Source organism: Argiope bruennichi, chromosome 10, assembly GCF_947563725.1.
Source record: "Argiope bruennichi chromosome 10, qqArgBrue1.1, whole genome shotgun sequence".
Lineage (NCBI taxonomy): Eukaryota > Metazoa > Arthropoda > Arachnida > Araneae > Araneidae > Argiope > Argiope bruennichi.
The window spans coordinates 112,756,124-112,776,931 of NC_079160.1; the positions used below are offsets into that span (position 1 = coordinate 112,756,124).

The 20,808-nt window shown below is 27.0% G+C and overlaps 1 long non-coding RNA gene across 1 annotated transcript; it reads right to left on the reverse strand.

Moving 5' to 3' along the window:
* Positions 1-599: 599 nt before the first annotated feature.
* LOC129989215 (uncharacterized) lies at positions 600-8,967 on the reverse strand. The gene is made up of 3 exons (XR_008785738.1): positions 8,920-8,967; positions 4,140-4,318; positions 600-775 (listed from the first exon to the last, which is right to left on the reverse strand). It is a non-coding gene; the product is annotated as an uncharacterized LOC129989215 (long non-coding RNA).
* Positions 8,968-20,808: the final 11,841 nt, after the last annotated feature.

A 20,808-nucleotide genomic window follows, 5' to 3' on the forward strand; every position in this document is an offset into this window, starting at 1 on the left:
TTAAACGATGTTCTTAATGGTTGAAGAAAATTTTAACAACATTTGAGATTTAATTTATATGATACGCAATCAATTTTCTTAATGAACCAGCTCGTAGCCAATCGTATCTAATAAAATAATAAGTTTATGTTCTACTTAACGATATAACAACTCAACTTAGAATCAGTAATATGTAATCAATATGTTAAGTGGAATTTCATTTTGATCTTTAATATATTATTTTTTAAATATTATTTCATATCAAGAATCAAAGCAAAGAGTATTTGGTTAAAGGAAATTAAAATAAGCTTGAAAAATGTATTTAATGAAGATGTGAAATGAAAAAAAGGTAAAATATCTTTTCATTGTATATTTTATCTCAACTATAGACGGGCTATGTATAGACTATAGTTCTAGATAGAGATAATCAAAATCTGCATTTAGAGAAACGCTTATTCGCATTATTTTAGCATAATTCTCCCTGCAAAAATAAGTTTTATTTTTAAAAAATAAGCATTCTTCATTAATATTTATTTCTTTACTTAAATAATCAGGAAATGGAGTGAATCCTTTATCTATTTTTCAAGAAAAGTGTAAAATCAGAAAATGAATTCATCATATTTCAGAAAAACAAAAACATTTATTTTATTTTGCTTTAAAGAATTACATAAAAAGATGCAATAAAGAAATAACTGGCATTAGAATCTCGAGATGCAAGTTAATAAAAGTGAGTAGAAAACTGAAGAAAAGAAGCTGGAATCATGTCCATTTCAAAGTCCGGTCCATTGTTCAGTCCCTATAAAAAAAAAAAATCGTAACTGTTTATGATGTTTTAAAAATACATTCTCCATCTTTAACACGCATTTTTCATTGATTTAAAAAAACAACAAATTCTGATAAACAGCTAATGATCAAACTCTTTTTATAATTTATTAGATTTGAAATAAATTATAAAATTTTTCATTTAATAATTTCTGAGAAATGCACTGGCTCAGCCTTCGTGCTATTCGGTAAGTATAGTGCCATCTAGTATTATAAACTATAACTAGACATCATTAATTGGCAATTTCATTTTTATCGTTTTCAAGTTGTTTATTCAAGTTGTTTCATTTTTATTGTTTTCAAGCATGAATTGCGTGATATTAAAATTTTAAATTCAATTACTTTAACATAGCTAACAGTGTATAATTAAGTTTGTAAGAATCTAAAAAAACATTTAATTAAATATAATTTAGAAGTCAGTTGTTGTGGCCTAAACTAAAAGCACTAACTAAGCAATAACTAAAAGCACTTTTATTATGAATATTTTAATCGAATCTTGATAATACCCAGCGTGCAATAAATAACATTATTATAATCTTTTTAAATTACACAAACCTAATACTTAAGAAAATGCTTTATAGTTAAGACTGCCGATTAAGAATGCTACACAATAACGTGATCAATTTAACTTTGTTTCAGATAAGACATTTGAAGATTCGAAAAATGTTTTATAATAATGGAAATAAATGAATAATTTAAAGCTTATTAATTACTGCTAAGAAAACTATTAATTTAGAGATTAATATTCTTAATAAAAAGTACACTTAAAATAGAAGAACAAAAATCAGATAAAGTAGAAGACTTATGTCAATTATAAGTAAATGAAACCGTGGAGCTGTGTTTGAATACAAATCATTTGAAAAAAAAAAAAAAAAACCTTATAGAATCCGGTGAAAAGCAGATTTTCAGTACAAAATACTTTTAATTGCACAGTGTCGCAATTTGTGCAAAAAATCACGGATTTTAAAAATGTTAATAAAATTATCACCTTTTAATAAAAGAAAATATTAATATAAGCCAAAAAATATGAATGTTTAAAGTAATCAAAGATTATCTGGACTTAACAGATATTTTTTTGCTAAATGTTTTTTTGTATATCAGATATTTAAATATATAATACGTTTAAAGTTCGCATAATTTTTCATAGTCACTCAAATAATTGAAGCTGAAATTATTTTTGTGATGCTATTATTTTTAATAATTAATTTTCCTTAATTATTAATTTATTATTATTTTTTCCTTAACAAATACTTTTTTTCAGTTAATTTTTCTCATTTACGCTAATTATATTAAAACAGACATTAAATACAAATGCCAAAATAGAAAACTATTTAGATAGCAGAAAATGTAATTCCAATAGAAATTCATATGGTATAATAACGTATAGCTAAAAATAGCCAAAAAGCTCCTTTTTAAGTGCAGTGGTTAGGGATTGCAATACCGGACCAAAATTTCGATACCGGTATTCGGTATTTTTTAAATCTTAATACCGGGATACCGGTTTTAATACCAGTATTAGAAATTTTAGAAAAAGAAAGAAAACACAGATGTTTTTTTGTTTTATTTACCAGTTTTGTTAGAAAGTGTAAATATTACAAAAAATAATTTGTGACTTATAAATTATAACAGTATATAATCACAAAAAAGTAAAGAAATATCTTATTTATTTAAATCACAAAAAAGTGTAAATATCACTATTCAGTCTGTGATACTATTACAAATTTTTGAAATGTGATCTTAAAAAACATAATTGTACTGTCATTAAGCCTGAAAAGTAATTTTGTGCAAAAATGACCAGCTGTCGAAAACGCTTTTTCGGCATCTACGCTAGTTGGTTGTACTGTTAGCAATGCGCGATATACTTATTCCAAGTATTTACCTCTAAATCCTTCATCTTCAAATAAATCGATTTCTCGTCGGATGGTTTTGGATATAGCTGATTTCTGTATTGTATTTTGGTTCGTTGAATTTTTTTTATTTATCGCTAACTCTAATTTTTGTTCAAGAGACAATTCCTTTTCACTATCGACAGTAGTGACATCATAATCTTTGATAATTGAACCGAATTCTTCTGAATGTGGATAGGTTTGGGGGTAAAAAATTTTAAGAAAATTTACTATAAACTTAATCAGATTCGAATTGGTTATTTTCTTTTCTTCATTTTCATTTTTAAAATCATTATAATTATGTAAATACCATAAGACATTTTCTATTTAGGTATGCCTATCTTCTGTACGATTTTTCAATGTAATATATAATTCTTCAGATAGTGATGTGTGCTGTTCTTTCAGTGACTGCAACATGAAATTTATTGTTGCATTAGCTGTTAATAAATTAGAATCTCACCGACATAATTCCTCAATAGTCAGTTTTATTGGAAGGAGAGCTGATATAGTTATGGATATTAAGTCGAATTCACTATATGAAAAATTAATTTACAGGTTAAAGTCGAAAGGAGTTAACTGTTCCAACGTGTTTTAGAATTTAATATTAACATATATTCTGTTTTATTTTCAGTTAGTATATATTATAGTAATATATCCTTTTTATAGGAGAGCTTTTAAATATCTTAACAATTTTTCGAACTTTATAAATTATAGGAAGCAATTCTCGATAGGTTAATATTTCATCCTCATTAGCAATATCTTCTTCAAGAATTACATTGTCATTATCTTCATTGTCAATATCACTCTCACTCTTACTCTCTTCAAAGTTGGAATCCGAAATTTCTATATCCACAGTATTTGGATTCTTCCGTTCTTTATTTTTTTGGTATAATACATCTATTACTCCTAATTGAATTCCGTGTGCATAGCACAACTGCTGATTTGCACCAATCAACTTTCCAACTTTTTTCATAATTGTTGCCCCATCAGTCGTTATGGATACAATATTTTCTTTCAGGGATAATCCATGTTTCGCTAATTTAGATTTAAGCCATTAATTGACTAATTAATTTCGCCCGTTAGGGAGGCATAAAAACAAAAACGTATACTATTTTGCTATGTTCGCGATACCTGAACATATAGATGAGACAATTTAAAAAAATTCTAGTAAATACCGAAAAACCGGTATTTAAACTTGTGAATACCGGTATTACGAAATTGTACAAATGGCTCAAAATACCGGTATTCGGTATCCCGGTATACCGGTATTGCAATCCCTAGAAGTGGTTGATTCCTATACGATCATATTGTGATGACTGATTAGTGATATCAACTTAATTCTGTGAAAAAATAAATTTCAAAGTTTGAAAAATAATATTCTTGTTAATGTTAAATAATTTCATTCAATTCACAAGAATATAACGTGAAGAATGTACACAATTATTAACTCACATTTTTTCGTTCGACATTCAGTACCATGCCTGGCCATAATAACCTCTGTTCATGTTCCACCCTGGCTGTGAGTTCCAGTTGTTGTAAGGATAGGACATTCCGGGGTTGCTATAGGAAGACCTGTAACGCCACTGGGCCATGCAGCAGGCCACCAGGGCGACGACGATAAGAAGGGTGAACTAGAAAAAGAATGTTCAGAAATATTAATTATTTGGCAAACCATAATATTAATGAATTGCAAAGTAAAAATAAAATTTTTGACCCTTAGAAAGATTCCTGTATTCAGCGTCACTCGCTTTATAATTTTGTTTGGAATTCCATATTTTTTAATTACTCCTTTTAAATTCATTAATAAGAGCATATTTTAAAATTTTATTTTTATATTTTTCCTTGTTTAGATCTTGAATATATTTCATAATTCATGATCATGAATTACAAAGTCTAATAATAAATAGTTTTTAGATTAAAATACAAGGTGGCGCCTCTTACATGGAATCAAAATTTAATTAAAATGAAGCGATTAACTGATAATTGAGTTCTAAAAATACTATATCTTGAAAAATATTAATAATAAATTGTCTTTATATTATTACACAAAATTTTAGAACTCTAAAACATAAGAAAACGAGGATACAATTTGTGAAATATTTCGTTTTTTAAGATATGAAATTTTTCAAATTGAAAGAATTTAAATTTAATCTATTGGAGTGGTTTCTCCAAAACGTTCTCGCATACTTTCTAATGAAGGTGATATTCCGAGAACGCCTTGCGTGGTACCAGCGTACAATAGTTAAGAAATATTTTTTGGCGTGGGCTTAGCATTATTACTGAATCTATCGTATCATCCTTGGCGAGTTATTTGGCGATTAATCCCTGGCATAAGGTAAGAGTATATATAAAAAAATCGAATTTTTACTTTAGACACGTTTTTTACCATCTGATTGAAACAAAAATTTGACACAAATTTGCACTTATAGTTTCCAAATTTGATATATTTACGCCATTGCGTTTTTGAATTATTACGTTTGCGTGTTTCTGAAAGCACAGACTGACAGACGGTCAAGCATTTGCAAGAATTGGCTCAAAATTTGAAAGATGTTTAAACTGTAGATGTTGATTCTGTGTATAGATTTTATCTATCTAGCTCTCTTCGTTTTGTAGTTATTATGTTAAATTATATTCGAACAGCCGGACAGGCAGACTTCATCTGAGCAGACTTTTCTTAAAATGTGATAGAAATCTAGAATTTGGTATAAAAACCAAAGCGTTTATGAGTTTTTTTTTTTGTCACAAGCATATAGACGGATATTTTCAAAAAATGTTTTTAAAACTCAGGAAAGTCTAAAATGCAGAGTTTCTTCTAAATCTCGCCTTCGAATTTTTCGACAGTTATTATATTTACTCTACTTATATGAGAAAGTAATAAAAATAAATAACAATGATAACAAAGAAAATAAATAAATGAATCTAAAATAAAAACTTTTATAAAATCATAATAATATAACAAAGTAGTTTTCTTCGGAAGGGTAAGTATACATTTAACTTTCTGCAAGCATAACTAATTTTCATGCATTGAGTACGAATATGAAATGAGTTTTATTAGTTATTTAACTACGTAATACAAGAAAGATTTTCCCAGGAAAGCAACATGTAAAATTATTCAAATATATTCTTTGAAACGCACTTACTTGTGATAAGAGAAATATTTACTTTTGGCCAGATATAATCTCGTGGCGGTAACATATGATATAAAACGACTCTCAATATAATCAGATTATAATTATAATATAATTATTCTTTATGCACATCGATTTTAAAGATTAAAGTTTTCTAAGAGCCTGTTGAGATTAAAAAAAGTTAAGGTCGGTTATTTATTAGTGAGGAAATAAAAAAAAGAAAATAGAGCTCATTTTTTTATTACCTTCAACAAATTTTAATTCTTTTACATTTTTTGTTATTGATAACAAGAGACATTTATTTTATATTTACCATGAAGTTTAAGCATTAATTTTTAAAAAAACAAATATATTCATAAAAAAAATCGTTTGATTGAACTTTAATTCTTGCTTTGAATTAAATAAAAACTTTTTTTAATTAAAAGTAATTTTTTTTGTTCTTATCTGATTATTTTATCTCAAATTATTATTTTTATCTTAAATTATAGAACATTAATTTTTTTTATTAGAGTTAGGGAATAATTCGAATTTTTTTGTAGTCTTTTCATTTTTCAACAAAACGATATTTACAATTCCAATTTATTTTAGTTAATTTGATGTTATAATCAAAATTTGTAAACATTTTTTTGATTTTATGAATTATATTTCTTACTTAAAATATCTTTTTCTAGTGTGTGCAGTAGAATAATTCTTAACACCTTTTCTTTATTAGAATTTTAAAGTTGTAGAATGAAATTAAATAAGGCTTTTTACTTTTTTTGAATTATTTACAAATTGAAAATACTGTTCATTTTGAAATTTTATTGATCAAATGTTGCATTCAAATGGTTGTGCATTGTTTCCTTATTAAAATTATTAAATTATTTTTAAAAAAAGTAGTTTTACAGTACAAATTTTTTTAATTATAATGTTTACACTACTTATTAAAATTGCTTATTACTTATTTATAAATTATGTATTATTTATTAAAACTATTATTATTAAAATTGCTTACTATTTATTTATTAACAATGCAGTATTTATCAAAATAATTAATATTTAAAATAAATCTTTTATACTCTCTTTTAATTTAATAATAGACTTCTTTTCTGAATTCATTTTTTGATCAAATTTTTCACCACTTGCATTTTTGGGCAAATCGAAATTATATTGTAGCCTAATCATATTCAAATCAGCCAAAATTCCACAACACTATAGTTTGAAAAAATTACAAAATCTGAAAGGCTTTAGAAGTTTTAATTTTCATTATTAAACAGTTAGGTAATTATTTCTATGAAAAAAGTCCAGTAAAACGAATATGTTTTATAATAAATATATTGACATTTGAAATGTTTTGAAGAGCAATGTTAATGAACAAATATTAAATACAGAAAGCATATATTTAAAGAGAATGAAAATTAATTAACTTATCGTTATAATGTTGACGAAAGTATTAAGGAAAGTGTATTTTTCTTCCTATCTTTTCGATAGCTGTATAAAGAGTCGTAAGCTGAATAAATAAAAAGTATTAAGAATCTCTGGCTCTTGAGTAAAAATATTCGATGAATTCGAACTAATGAATATTATTCAGCAGAAATGGCAGTATGCCTGAAGTTCAGAATTATATTATCCAGTCAGTAAGGCGTAAGCAAATTAAGTTCATTTCGAATATGTATTTTTATAAAAGAAATTCTAAATAATGAAAAAAGAAATAAATGTGCATGTCTTATTTTAGCATTTTTATTGTATTTTGCACTATTATGATTCTCTTACAGAGAAAGGTCCGCTATAATAATATTTTTCGCGTACTGCGCACTTTCTTTAAAACAAAAGGACTTTATGTTCATATTTCGTGGTTTGAGCTAATGTTTAGGCGAACTACACTTTGTAGATACCTTAACTTATGAAGTTTCACTTTAAATACACATGATAACTTTTAGTCTTTGCTTAACAGATATAACGCATATATAAGACCTGAGTTCATTCAAAGAAATTTCAATAAAATCGAGGCTTTTCTAAAAGAAATAGAAATAAAATCACTGGACTTAAATTTCACTTATATTTATGTCATTAAAAACTAATTACAATCAAGAAAATGTCTAGGATTCAGAAAATTTTTTAATTAACCATTGGCGGAATTATTTCACGAAATTTGCCAAAGCCACATAAAATTGACGAAATATTTTGCGAAATAAGCTTCAGATATATAGTAGTTGAAGCAATATTTCGTTGAAATACTACGCATTAACACACAATAACTTTTTCTGTAATTTAAGCCTATTTTTAGTTCTATTCGAATAATGCAAACAGTTTAAAATATTGCTCTTTTGCAAACGATTTTGCTATCCGTTATATAGCTGAGAAGATTTTCGTGAAAAAACCTGCCATTGCATGGAATAATTAATAATTTTTAATATAAATTAGACACATGATGGATTATCGCTTGCATCGAAATTTGAATTTGCAGTCTTTTAATTGTACAACTAAACTTATATTTGCTTGAAATTAAGGTTCAGTCTCCGGTCCATTCACAATTATTAAATACACATTTTGTATCAATTACTATAGCAAGCATCAAAACGTAGAATAATTATACTGAAGTTTAATTAAGTTATGTTAACATGCCGTTTAGAATTAATGCGAGGGCTATTTTGAGATGTATCTTGTAACTTTAAAACTTGATGAGGTGACAAGAAAAAAAGTTGGGCCACTGTCCCTTTTCCAAACTTTCAGAACGTTAGCTTGAACTTTCTACATCTGAAGTGTATCAAGTGCACATATACAAATGAATAGATAGAATTATAGCGCACATATACAATTAATAGAAGAAATATAGAGCACATATGCATATCAATAATATAAAATTCCGAAATCTAGAATTTTTTTTAGCGTTAAAATCAGGCCACCGCGGTTCCAAGTAATATTAAAGATTGCCTGAAAGATTTTAATCAAGGAAAGTTTTATTCAGGTCCATATATGTAGAAGATTCCTGAAGGAAATGAATCCAAAACTTGGAATTCTACAATCTCTCTACAAGTTTTATTAAAAATTTTTGAAAGCAAATTATGTTAAATTGATGATTGTTCTTAAGAAGAAAACAAAGAATGAAAAGTTGAAAAACTTACCAGGAAATTCATTTTGAGTTGGTGGTTGTTCGCTTTGCAATTCTTTGCAAGACAATGATCATCATAGCTATGCGGAAGCCTATTTATACCAATTTGAAAGAATGTTGGAAGAAATAGAAGAAGTTGAAAATAAAAGACGAAATCAAATATTTCAAACGTTCAAGGTGAGAAAGTATATAAAAAAATTCATCTATAAAGACCGTTCCTGTATTTTTGTGATAACAAATGGAATATCAGTTGCGAAACCCAAAAAAAATTTGGAAGTGTAAAGTTACTTGCTTCGAAACTTTACTTCCAATTTAATATCTGAAAACCATTCAGTTGTCGAAAATCGTTTGTGACTTGAAAGGCAACCGAAAAAAGTGGTTATAGTTTCCTGCAAGGAGAACAGGCAAAGGTATAATAATAACTTTTTTCATTTTTTATATCGAATCCAATGAGTAAAAAACTTATGCCAATTCTGAAAATTTTCATGCTTGTTAAATGTCGAAATCTAGTGTAATTTTAAAATTTTTGTTTTATGAATATTTTATACAAGAATGCATTGTATTTAGAATTTCATTCTCTAAACTCAAAATACTAAAATATTTTTATTATTAGTTAAATGTCATTTGTTTCAATTTGAGAAACTCTTGGAAATTTTTTCAAAGCAAACGTTCGATAAATTTAAAAGTCATCCATTTTTTTAGGGTAAGCACGTTAATATCCGATGTTGTAGAAGAAATATATTCAAATTTATTCTAGTTAATTATAAAATAGAATATTATAAAAATTTGCAATATTCTAACTTTTGAATACCATGAAACTGTTCTAATAAAATTTTATTTCTAAAAATGTTAAGGTTTACAAAAAATGAGCAAATTATGAAGCCAAGTGTTATCAATGCGGTCTTTAAGCTTTGAAAAACACAATTTTCTTTTAAAATATTTTTTTTTAATTTTGATTTACACGACAAGCTAAATTTTCTTTCAGAATAATTAGATTTCAAAGAGATTTTAGGAAAAACTTAAACGAAAAACATATTTGTCTGGAGGTACATCGAAGTTCAAAATATTTAAGCTATCATTTCGAAGAAAATGATCATATTTGATGACAACATATGCACAACCTGATATTCCTATATCTAAATCGAATTCTATTTCTTTTTTAAGGAATTAAGGTAGAAAAATAAATTTTAACTCTCTTTTGATGTTTCTTTTAAAATTTGACTATCAGAATCTATTGGAGAAGTTATATGTATAAAGCATTTTTTAAAATAAATTGCCACCTTTCCTTTTAACTTTTTCTACCTTTCCAAGTATTATATCAGTCCTATCTTCATGTGAAGTAGAAAATTAATGAATAATTTTACTCTATTTAAGTAATATAAGTACATTAAAAATTCGGTTTACGATGAAAATTCTTGAGAACAACTGATAGATATATTAGAACGTAAAAAATTTTTTTTGAAGAAATTTCGGATTTAAGCTAAATTTTTGAAACTTAAAATGCCTACAGAATGTAAAATTTTCGGAAACAAATGTTCAATTTATTACAATTTTCTTCATAAATATAGAGTTACGTACCAACAGAAATAAGCAAGATTTGTTGTGATTCCGATTTGATGGCTCAAAATTCTTTGAAATTAGAGTTTAAGAATTTAACAATTAAAATCAGAAACATCTGGAAACATGAATGTGAAATTATTAATAAGAGTAATTATTTAAAACTTTAGAAAAAAACAATTCTCTTATAAGGTTTATAAATGTTGAAATTCATTTTAGATAAATTTTTAAAGAAATCACTAATAGCAGCATTTCTCTAAAATTAGTTAAATTTTGTAAATATCATATTTTGAAGTTACCATGAGACTGTCTTTGAACGGGCGTCATCATTTTGAGTCTTCTTCAGATATCGAGAATGATATCTGAATCGGCATCCTATCTTTAAAGATCCATTTATTATGAACGTTCGATAGACATATTTAAGACATATATGTTTAATGAGCACGAGGCCCACATGCCTGCCAAATCTTTGGTGTAATAGGGCTTTGGACCGGGGTTCCTCCATTCTCGAAGTTCATAACTTACTGCTTGACTACTGTAACCCTCCTCAAAATTGGGAAATAGTGGGCAATAGGATATGAGATGGAAACATGGAATTTGCATTGTTACTACTTCTTCTTGCAGTTTTTTTTCGAAATAAAAACATTTAACACTTGATTGAACTTTCAACGATTTTTTTTGTGAAAGATGGGAGTTTTTATTACTTTGCGACTTGTAATTACTTGTCTCTTTTTATTTGGTCATATTAAGCTTTCACATAGTTGATGTACTTATAAAGTATACAATATTAATAATGAATACAATTAATAATGTATGGAGTTACAATGAAAAATCTTTTTTCTACAAATAGTATAAATCTTGTATCAGCAGAGGTTTTATTTTATTTCTTAATTTATTTGCTGTTGTAATAAATGATTCATTGTTAATAATTGCTTTGAAATTTGCTCGCTTATTTTCTAATAAAGGTGTTACCTACTCCTCATGCAAGTACAATTATGGACCTTGAGTAAGATTGTGAACTGCACGAGTGCTCAGAATTTTATTTCTGGATTCCATACATGAAAGTTGCGTGTTTAATAATGAAGTAAAGAGAGCGATATTTGTGTTTTAATTACAATTCATTCGCAAATAATAGTTCCACAATATCGATCTTTGGGAATTGTTTTGTTGATTAAGCATTGGTATGTGATTTATACAAAAGTACAAGTATCAGAAAACCAAATATGTATTTTGCATTTTTCCTCAACCAAATTTGAATAAAAATTTGGTATAGGATTACAGATATAGTCACAACGTCACATACCAAATTTATTTACTTAAGTCAGTTTTAAATTGCGTCTTTGAATTACATGCATGCGAAAGACTGATAGACCACCAACCCGTTGTCAAATTTGGCTTCAAATTTAAAACGGATCTGAATTTTAAATGCCAACCCTGCTGCCACTAAGCCTGTACTCAACATTTTGTACTTATCATGGTTATTTGCATTCGGACGACCGAACATATATGACTGATCTTCCGATCCGCCTCGAAGGCTGATCGGAAGGAATAAAAAACTGAATGACTGGACCGCCGCTATAGCAACACTGGCGAGAACTGTGGTTGAGTCCTAAGGGCCATCACCGGCCACGGTACAACCCTCCCCGAAGGAAGTACGTCCCGTTATCGATCATAGCAGCCACACCCTAACCTTTTCGTGTACCCTCCAGGGTGACGAGACAACCACCATGCCAGAAGCTTCTCATCCTCATTTCGAGGTGTCCCTCTGGGGGGGGGGACGAACAACCGAACAGACAGACTTCTATAAAACGGAGACTTCTAAACGGATTTCGTTTAAAATTTGATAAAAATTTACAAATTTGGAGTAAAGACTAAATTCAAATCTGAACACGATTGTGAACATGATATATCAAAGAGCTTTTGAATTATCGTGTTCACAATCAAACAGAAAGACATATAGACATAATTCTAAAAATGCATTATTCAAACGCAGGATGGTCTGAATAGTGGAGTTTAGCCATAATCTCGAGAATCTGTTTCGATAACTAAAATATTTTTTCTTTTATACTTCGTATCTGAGAAAATAAAAATATAGATAAATCGAGTAAATTTGTATTCTAAGAGTAAGTTAGAAGGAAAGTTAACCCTACGACTGCCGTATATTTTCCTACTGCAGAAAATTCTGTGCCGTACTTCGTAGAGCCGCATTTTGACTTTGGACTTGTTTGCGATGATAAACTGGGTCCGGTTAAGTGGATCTGGTGTCGAGACTATATACAAAATTTCATTTGTCTCTCACGTTTTGTTTTTCAATTATTGTTTTTCATATACATGACCAGGCGAGCAAAAAGACAATTTACACATTTACTGGTTTAGTTTAAGATCAAATAAGGATAAAGAATTTTGTTGCAAAGAACTTGTGCTAAAGAGGGCTTGGTAAATGGATATCAAGCTAGGTTATTGTGAATTAACACAAGAATAAACAGTTAACTGGTTGTCAGATTCATTTAAAATTGGAAAGATCTGAATTTTTTTTGTTCAGACAGCATATCAAATTACACTCGCTAGTTTTCTTGTATTTTTACCATTCTCTGAGACAGCCAGAAAAAAATTCCATATAAGTTTCTTTCCAGGCACGGGCGAGTCTGAAATACGGAGACTATTCAAGATGTCTTACCTGAACTTTTAAAAATTTTCTCTTCGTATTTTTTGTTTACGAGAAAGTAAAAATAGTCAAATGAAGATTTTATTGTGTTTGAATAATTAATGATAGTGAAGCATAACTCATTTCAAAATGTTGTAAATGGGAAACGGGGCAATTTTGCTGGAAAAAATCGTTATAGTTTTTATAAAACTTAAAATGATTGAAAACTTTTCCACAACGAACTCCATTCGCATACTGATTGAAAAAAAAAAAGATAATACTATTTGGCAACAACATTTAAAGGGATAAAAATGAGAATCAATTCTTTAGCCTAAAACACCATGACTGATAAGACTTTATACATGATTTAATTGTTTTATTTTATTTTCAAAATTTAGTTGTATATCAGTGACATCGAGCACACAAAAATTACATTTAACATCTACAGAATGTGCAGGAATGTAAATTTAATAATGAAACAATGCAAAATATTTCTATTTTTTAAAAAGAAATTCTTTATTTTGGGGAAAAAATGAGCCGAAATAAAATTAATACGACTTAATAATAATTATTATTATTTTAATTTTTGAGTGGTGTAAAGATAGTTTTTGTGCAGTATTATATTCGAAGTTAGTGGGGGAAAAAAAGGTTAATTTTTTCATTAATTTAATTGAAATATTCACAAAATAATTTGAAAAATTCTTTCTTAGTAAGCTCATTCTATCCAAGAGTTAATTAATCTATTTATTTGCAATCTTTGGTCTAATGCCTACATTTGGCCTACCTACAGGGATACTTTTGATCTAATAGCTAACTTTGGCCTATATACCGTGTTATTTTGATCTAATGGCTAACTTTGACACCTATCTACCGTACTATTTTTGTTCTAATGGCTAACCTTGACTTATCTACCGTGTTAACTTTGGATACTATTTTTCTAACCTAATCTGCTTTATACAGATTTTGGTACAATTTTTTCTTCATGCAGTTCTCATTTAGAAATTTCCACATAGTATGCAAACCCACAAACATTATTATATTAAAAATCCACAATTTAATACGAAATATTGATTATTAAGAATTATTTTTGAAATGGCGCCAAATCTATAAAATTATTTGGATAAGAGTGACATCATTTCTTGGCTGAACAGCAGCAACAACAACAACAAAAAATCGAATGAAAAAATATTTACTGATATAGGATCAATGCTTATTGATTTCATAAGCAAAAAAAAGAGAGTCAACAAACACAACTATGTGATAGAGTTTCACAAATTATTCAATAATCTCGAATTACGTGCAAGTTTCAAGTACAAAAAGGAGCCTTAAACTGAAATGTGGTTTTTCTGCTTCTTGACACTGAGCATTGCAGCTGGGTGAAAAGTTGCTATTGTTTGCTTTATGTTGGTGACTAACTTTTAGGGGAAACATTGAAATAAATGGTGAGTTAGTTATCAAGTAAGTATACGTTGCTTAATTTTTTTTCCACATTTTGATAAAATATAACTGATTCATTACTCTTATTTAATTGCAGTTTTCACACAAAAATAAAGAATAAATCTACACAACATTTTTCTTTTGATTATTTACGTTATAATCCGAACTTAAATTCATGTAAAGGCCTTATATTTATCAAAATCTGTTATTATAATTCAAGCCTATTTTATTAAAAAAACTTGGGAAAATGGAAATAAAATATAGGAGTAAAAAATTACCTAAGCTTATCAAAGTTATATCACTTAAATAAATAAATTATAAAAAAAAATCTTGGAAAACAAGTTTGTATCGTGTTTTAAAAAGTGAAATGCGACTATTTTATGGAAAAAAAATTGTAAAAATGTGAGGTATTGATATAAACACTATAAAAAAATCGAAATTTCATATATATTTAGAAACATATTTTAAGTTTAAATGAACGACCAGAAAATTTTTATTCAACGCATATTTACAACAAATTTTAAGTTTAAATGAATGTTTAGATAATTAAAATTTAACAAGCTTTTTGTTTTCTAACAGTATGTATTTTTTTTTATCAGCTTATAGTTATCGATTATCATTATATCACTGTCTTAATGAAGTAAAAATAAATAGTCTCAATTATACCTTTTCTTTTACTCAAATCGATGATGTATTAAGATAAATAAAAAAAACTGATAACATAAAGGATAATATAAATGAATGTTTTGGTTACAGTTAGCTAGGTAATGAATTGTGAAAACGATTTTTTTCAGAAATATAATAAAATAATTCGAGTTTATTAGAAATTAACTACCATTCATTTTCCTCTATTTCTATAATTTTAAGAATCTCCATGAAAAAAAAATTTTTTTTTTTGAGAATAAGTAATAAGTTACTGTTTCACCCATAGGGAATTTAGAATACGGAAATTTAAATAGCAGCAATGATTTTTCTCGGTGGCATCAGAGATAATAATGACGATTAGATAGTTGCTCTTGAAATCAAAATCAAGATCAATCATTTTAGTATTCAACTAGAGTATTTAGACGCAAACGTTTATCAATTATTCTCTAAAAGAATTAAAAAATACAATTTTTTTTTGCTCTGAATATATTTTGAAAACTCTATTGACGTCATTCGCCTGATAACAAGGTTTCTATTTTTAAGTTCCATCAAGGTCATATTAATTTCTGACTAAATTATCATTTCTGAAATTTAAATTTTGTGTGATTTAAACAATTACCACGATTCAAAAATCAATATAAATCTGAATTAACCGCTATGGTATTGCAATAATATTTATTTCTATGTTTAATTTAAATGCTAACTATTATTCCCTTGAAAACTGTTATTTTATTATATATTTAGAATTGAAAAGCCTTTTTTTTGAAACCAGGCCAGATTTTCATCGAATTTCAAAAAAGAAAATGGCGTAGGTGGCCCTATTTAATTTGTATTAAAAATTGCTTATGCAACACGTGTTCTATCATTGTTCAAAGAGTTGAAGCACGTCTATTGAATCGTGTGTTTAGCCTTTAAATCATTACCCACACTTCTCTTCATTTTTTTTTGAAATTTTAAGATAATAAAAATGTAGAAATGGAGAAAGAAAGAAAGTAGACTGGGATGAATGTTAAGTTACATTTTTTTAGGACAGCCGCAGTTGCGCATTCAGGTATTTTGCTTTATTTTAATAAGACGTTCAGTTTAATTTCACATTTCCGACCATTTTAAACACGCTAATATTTTTTTTAGGTTAATATTTTTAATTTTATTAATTTTGTGAATGTATGCATGGTCTAATTATCTATTATAAATACATATTTGTACACATTATTATTATTATTATATAAAAATTATATTATTATTATGTATGAATATTATTGAATATTTCCACTGGTAGTTTTATAAAAAATGGAGTCTTTCTTTCATGCTTCTTGTTTCAAAGAGTATTGTTTGTGACTTTATTAAAAAACATACAAATTGAAAGTTCTTGAACTCACCAGTTTTATGAACATAGGTAGAATATTTAACTATCTGAAATTAATTCATTTCAATTAATTTGATAACTACATTTTCATTAGAAATCTGACACTATACAAGATTTTTAAATTTATCATATGCATGTATAAACTAAGGAAGAATTTCCGTTGTTATTTCATAAGTTGGGTTTCATTCATTCCGTTGTTATTTCATTAGTAAGTTCATAGAAAAGATCATTATCTTCAATAGGATTAAAACATATCCTAAAAGTGCTGGAAACCTCTCTTGACGTTGCGGAAAAGTACATGATGCTTGTTTCCTGTTGTAAACTGTTTTAGAATTATATTTTGTGCCTTTTCTTTTTATATATAACTACTTTCTTTTTGATTTTCTTGCATTATATTTTTTGCATTTTTTTCTCCTTATTTTACTATGTAATATTGACACATTTATTTCATATAGTATTTTTTGCTACTTATTTCAGATTTTCTTAAAGCTATCCATTTGATTCGTCTCCTCGATTTGGTGTCATGTGATTCTGGTGCGAGTTAAATATGTGTGGAGCTAAATATCCTCCCGTTGGTTTGGCGCGTAAGATAGAAGAGGAGTTGCCAGCTCAGTTGTCGTTCTCGGTTCAACATTATGAGGACCGTTCCAAAATATTTCTCATATTTCTTTACAAAAATGGGACTTAAAAATAATTAAACTAAATGGAACGATTTATCCCCGATCATAATTTAGAAGGATGAAATCAATAAACTTCGTTTTATGTGTACCAACTATGGTAAACAAAACCGAACGAAAGTTCAAATAAAAAAAAATAAAAATTCATACTGGCGCAAGGTGACTAGAAATGGAGAAAATCGACGTGATGAGCAATTATATGACAAGCATAGTTCCTCGTTATGTAATATGTAATTGCGATGAGTCTTGTGGTGTGCCGCTGCGTAACTTACTTTCCTTCTACCAAAATGGACAATCAATTCCAAAATGACTATTTAAAAATGCATTTCGCTGATATGGATTGAATATATTTACTGTAGTCGCTTTTATTTTTCTTCTAATTTGATTATTATTTTCTACAAAAAGCAAACTATTCAACAGTTTCATTTTCTTTTCAGTATTATGCTCAAGTTACGCAAATTAAAAAAAATATTAGGTGTAATTAATCAAAACTAAAGTAATTAACATAAAATGTATTTAAAAAATTATAAAGAAAAGGTTTGGTAATATTTTGGGCATCAATTTCTTTAAATGTCCCCCCCCCCCCCAATTTCCAAGATGTGGAACATTCGACTCATTTTTTATTTCAATGTTTTCAAGTTTCCATTTTTAGTAAATTTTGTTCAATTTCTTTTGCATATTGTAACTTTCTGTTTGAATACGCAATAAATTAAAATGCTGCTGTGTTTTAAGATTAATAATTAAAATGGTAAGTAAGAACTTCTCCAATTTGGATAATATTTATTTTCAAGACCATCAAAATCGTTCTCATTTCGCAAAATATTTATTTTATTATTTATTCTAGGATACTTCCGTTTTATTAGAACCTTTCCAATCCTTTTAAAACATAAAAAATTAGATTTTTTTTCATTAAAAATTTTATCTATTTATCTATTATGATTTTAATACAATAATAAAATTTCTTTTTATAAGGTAGGTGAACCAATTCTTTACTCTAGAATTCTTTTATTCTTTATTCAAGTATAGAGTTTCCTCTGGTTTATTAATTATTTTCTGATTTATTAATTCAAATCTGTTTTAATTGCTTCGAAGTCAGAGTGAAAAGTTCTAAAAGTAATTAGTAAATTAAATTAATTTTCTGAAATCTTTTATTAATTTTAACATGAAAAATATTTAATTTTAAATCTTTATAGTTTCAAGAGTATTAGTTTTTAGTTTTTAAAGTATTACTTTTTAGTTTATACAAACTAAAGGATTTCTTTATCATTTATCTAAGAAATTAATAAAAATAAAATTTCTATTTTTTCGAAGTTTTGATGAAGCAAACCTAATTAAAGAGAACAAAGATTTCTATTAAAAGCATATATCAAGCAAAATTACAAAACTACGATTGATATAGTATTTTTATTTTATAGTCTAAACTTAATATTCAATTGAATACCTAATAATGAAAATCAGACATTAGATTTTACCCCAATAAAAATGTCACTCAGCAGGGCCTGCAAGTGAAAAATCTCTTTTTTCCGCTGAAAACAAGAAAGCATACCTTAATTATTCACATTTCGACATTTTATATTAAATCAAGGTGGTAGAATAACAATATGATAAAAAGATGTTTGAGTTTGAAGGCTGAATCTCACAGAATAATTAAAAATCTCCCAATAGAAATCTTGTTCAGAAAGGGTTTGCTGTAAATAAAAAGAGATAAGACCTTGAATTTGTGACGTCATTTTGGAAGAAATAATTTTTTTTTTTTTTTTTTTAAATCTGAGTTTGAATTTTTTGACATGAATTTAACTAATGTACTTCAAGAGACAAACTTGAAACATTACGAAGTTTTATGTAATTGACGCTTACATTCCTGATCAATATTTCATTCCATGTTCATCAATAAATTCTTAGAATTAAAATAAATGACAAACTAATTACAAGTTATTCCATAATTTATTTTTATTCTTGAATCCACACTGTTTGCTACTCATGATATGTTAAAATATTTGATTTTTGTTCCTAAATTTCTTGACTTGGCACTGAAATTTGAACTTTTTTTGTTACAGATTAAAAAAAATCGTTTGGCCATTTTGCGATTGGGTGAATTTAATAATTATTTAAAAACTAGCTTCGAAATATTTTTGAATCAAAAGTTTAATCATGATTAAGGAATTAATATTAGTCTAGTGAACTAGTAGATTAAGGCATGGTTCAAAAACACGAAAAAGAAATTGATTATGTTTTCGGAAGTTCACTATAGGTATTGAATTTTTGAATCTCCTGGATGTATAATTGACTCTCGTTTCTTCATTACACTTTGTATTTTTGCTTTCTTTGATTCATTCTAATTTCTACTTAATGTTTTAAATTTCATCTGTGATTCAGTTATAATAAAACCTTTATTACTCAATTAGAAGACTGAATATTTCTGCTAATTATCGTCACATAATATTTTTATAAATATTTATAAATTTATTTTGTTTCTTAATTTTATTTTGAACTTTGTATTTCGATGTGTGTTTTTGCTTTTAGTTTGCCTTTTTTTAAAAATTTTGTACTTGATTGCCAGATTCTAAAAATGTTCAACCATTGGATTCCTGGACTAGACTTTTAACTATCGTCCGGCGAGTTGCTGTGACTATATTTGGTAAAAGAAAGTTTTTTTTTTTTACCTTATACTTGATTTTTTATTAGTTAATTCAATTAAAATATTTACAAAATATGAGATAGTAAAAATATAAAGTATAAAACTGCTATTCCTCTTGATAAATGAATAATCAGTAATAAAATTACTGCCACCATTGATAACTCATGTTGATCACGAATCGAAAATTACGTGCACTTACATCATCAAAGTGAGAAGTAATGCATTTCTTAATGCTTCTTAAAATTTTAAACTTATCTATATTAAATTAAATAACTATTATTTTGAAAATATAATTTCATTGTGCAGGTTAGCAGCTACTACTTTTTAAGAATTAATTCTGTCTAAATATATATATGTTACTTTTATGTACTCTATAATTAATTGATGTTTCATTGAGTGTACTACGGAGCTCTGTTTGCACTGTTAATTCGAGCTAATTCATTGCTAAATGAAGTTTTTCTATAAAGGAACTGAAGCTTTTTGTATCATTGAGAAATCGAGTCAGAATTTGAGTCATTTTCAGTTTCATTAAATAGAGGAAACTTCACTGATTCTGGAATTTTATAATAAGCATATATTTAAAAAGATGTAATCTCTTTAATTAAATTAAAAAAGTATATATAACAGGATATCGTAAAAATATTTCTTTGTCTGCATTTTTCTCAAAATGCTTTTCATTTCAAATTTAGGATATTCATACAAAATTATTTTTAATGTTTACATATGGAATTTTATCTTTTAACATTCAAAAGCATTATGCATTTGTTTAATGTACATTTGTTTCTTTATAGTAACATAGTTTAGAAATGCTACTGATGACAAAAAAATATTATGAATGATATTCAGATTATCCAGTTGTACGACATTTCATCATTTTTTTTTCAGTTTTTACCTTAAACATTTAAAAATAAAGAAATTCACAGTGATTATTGCACATT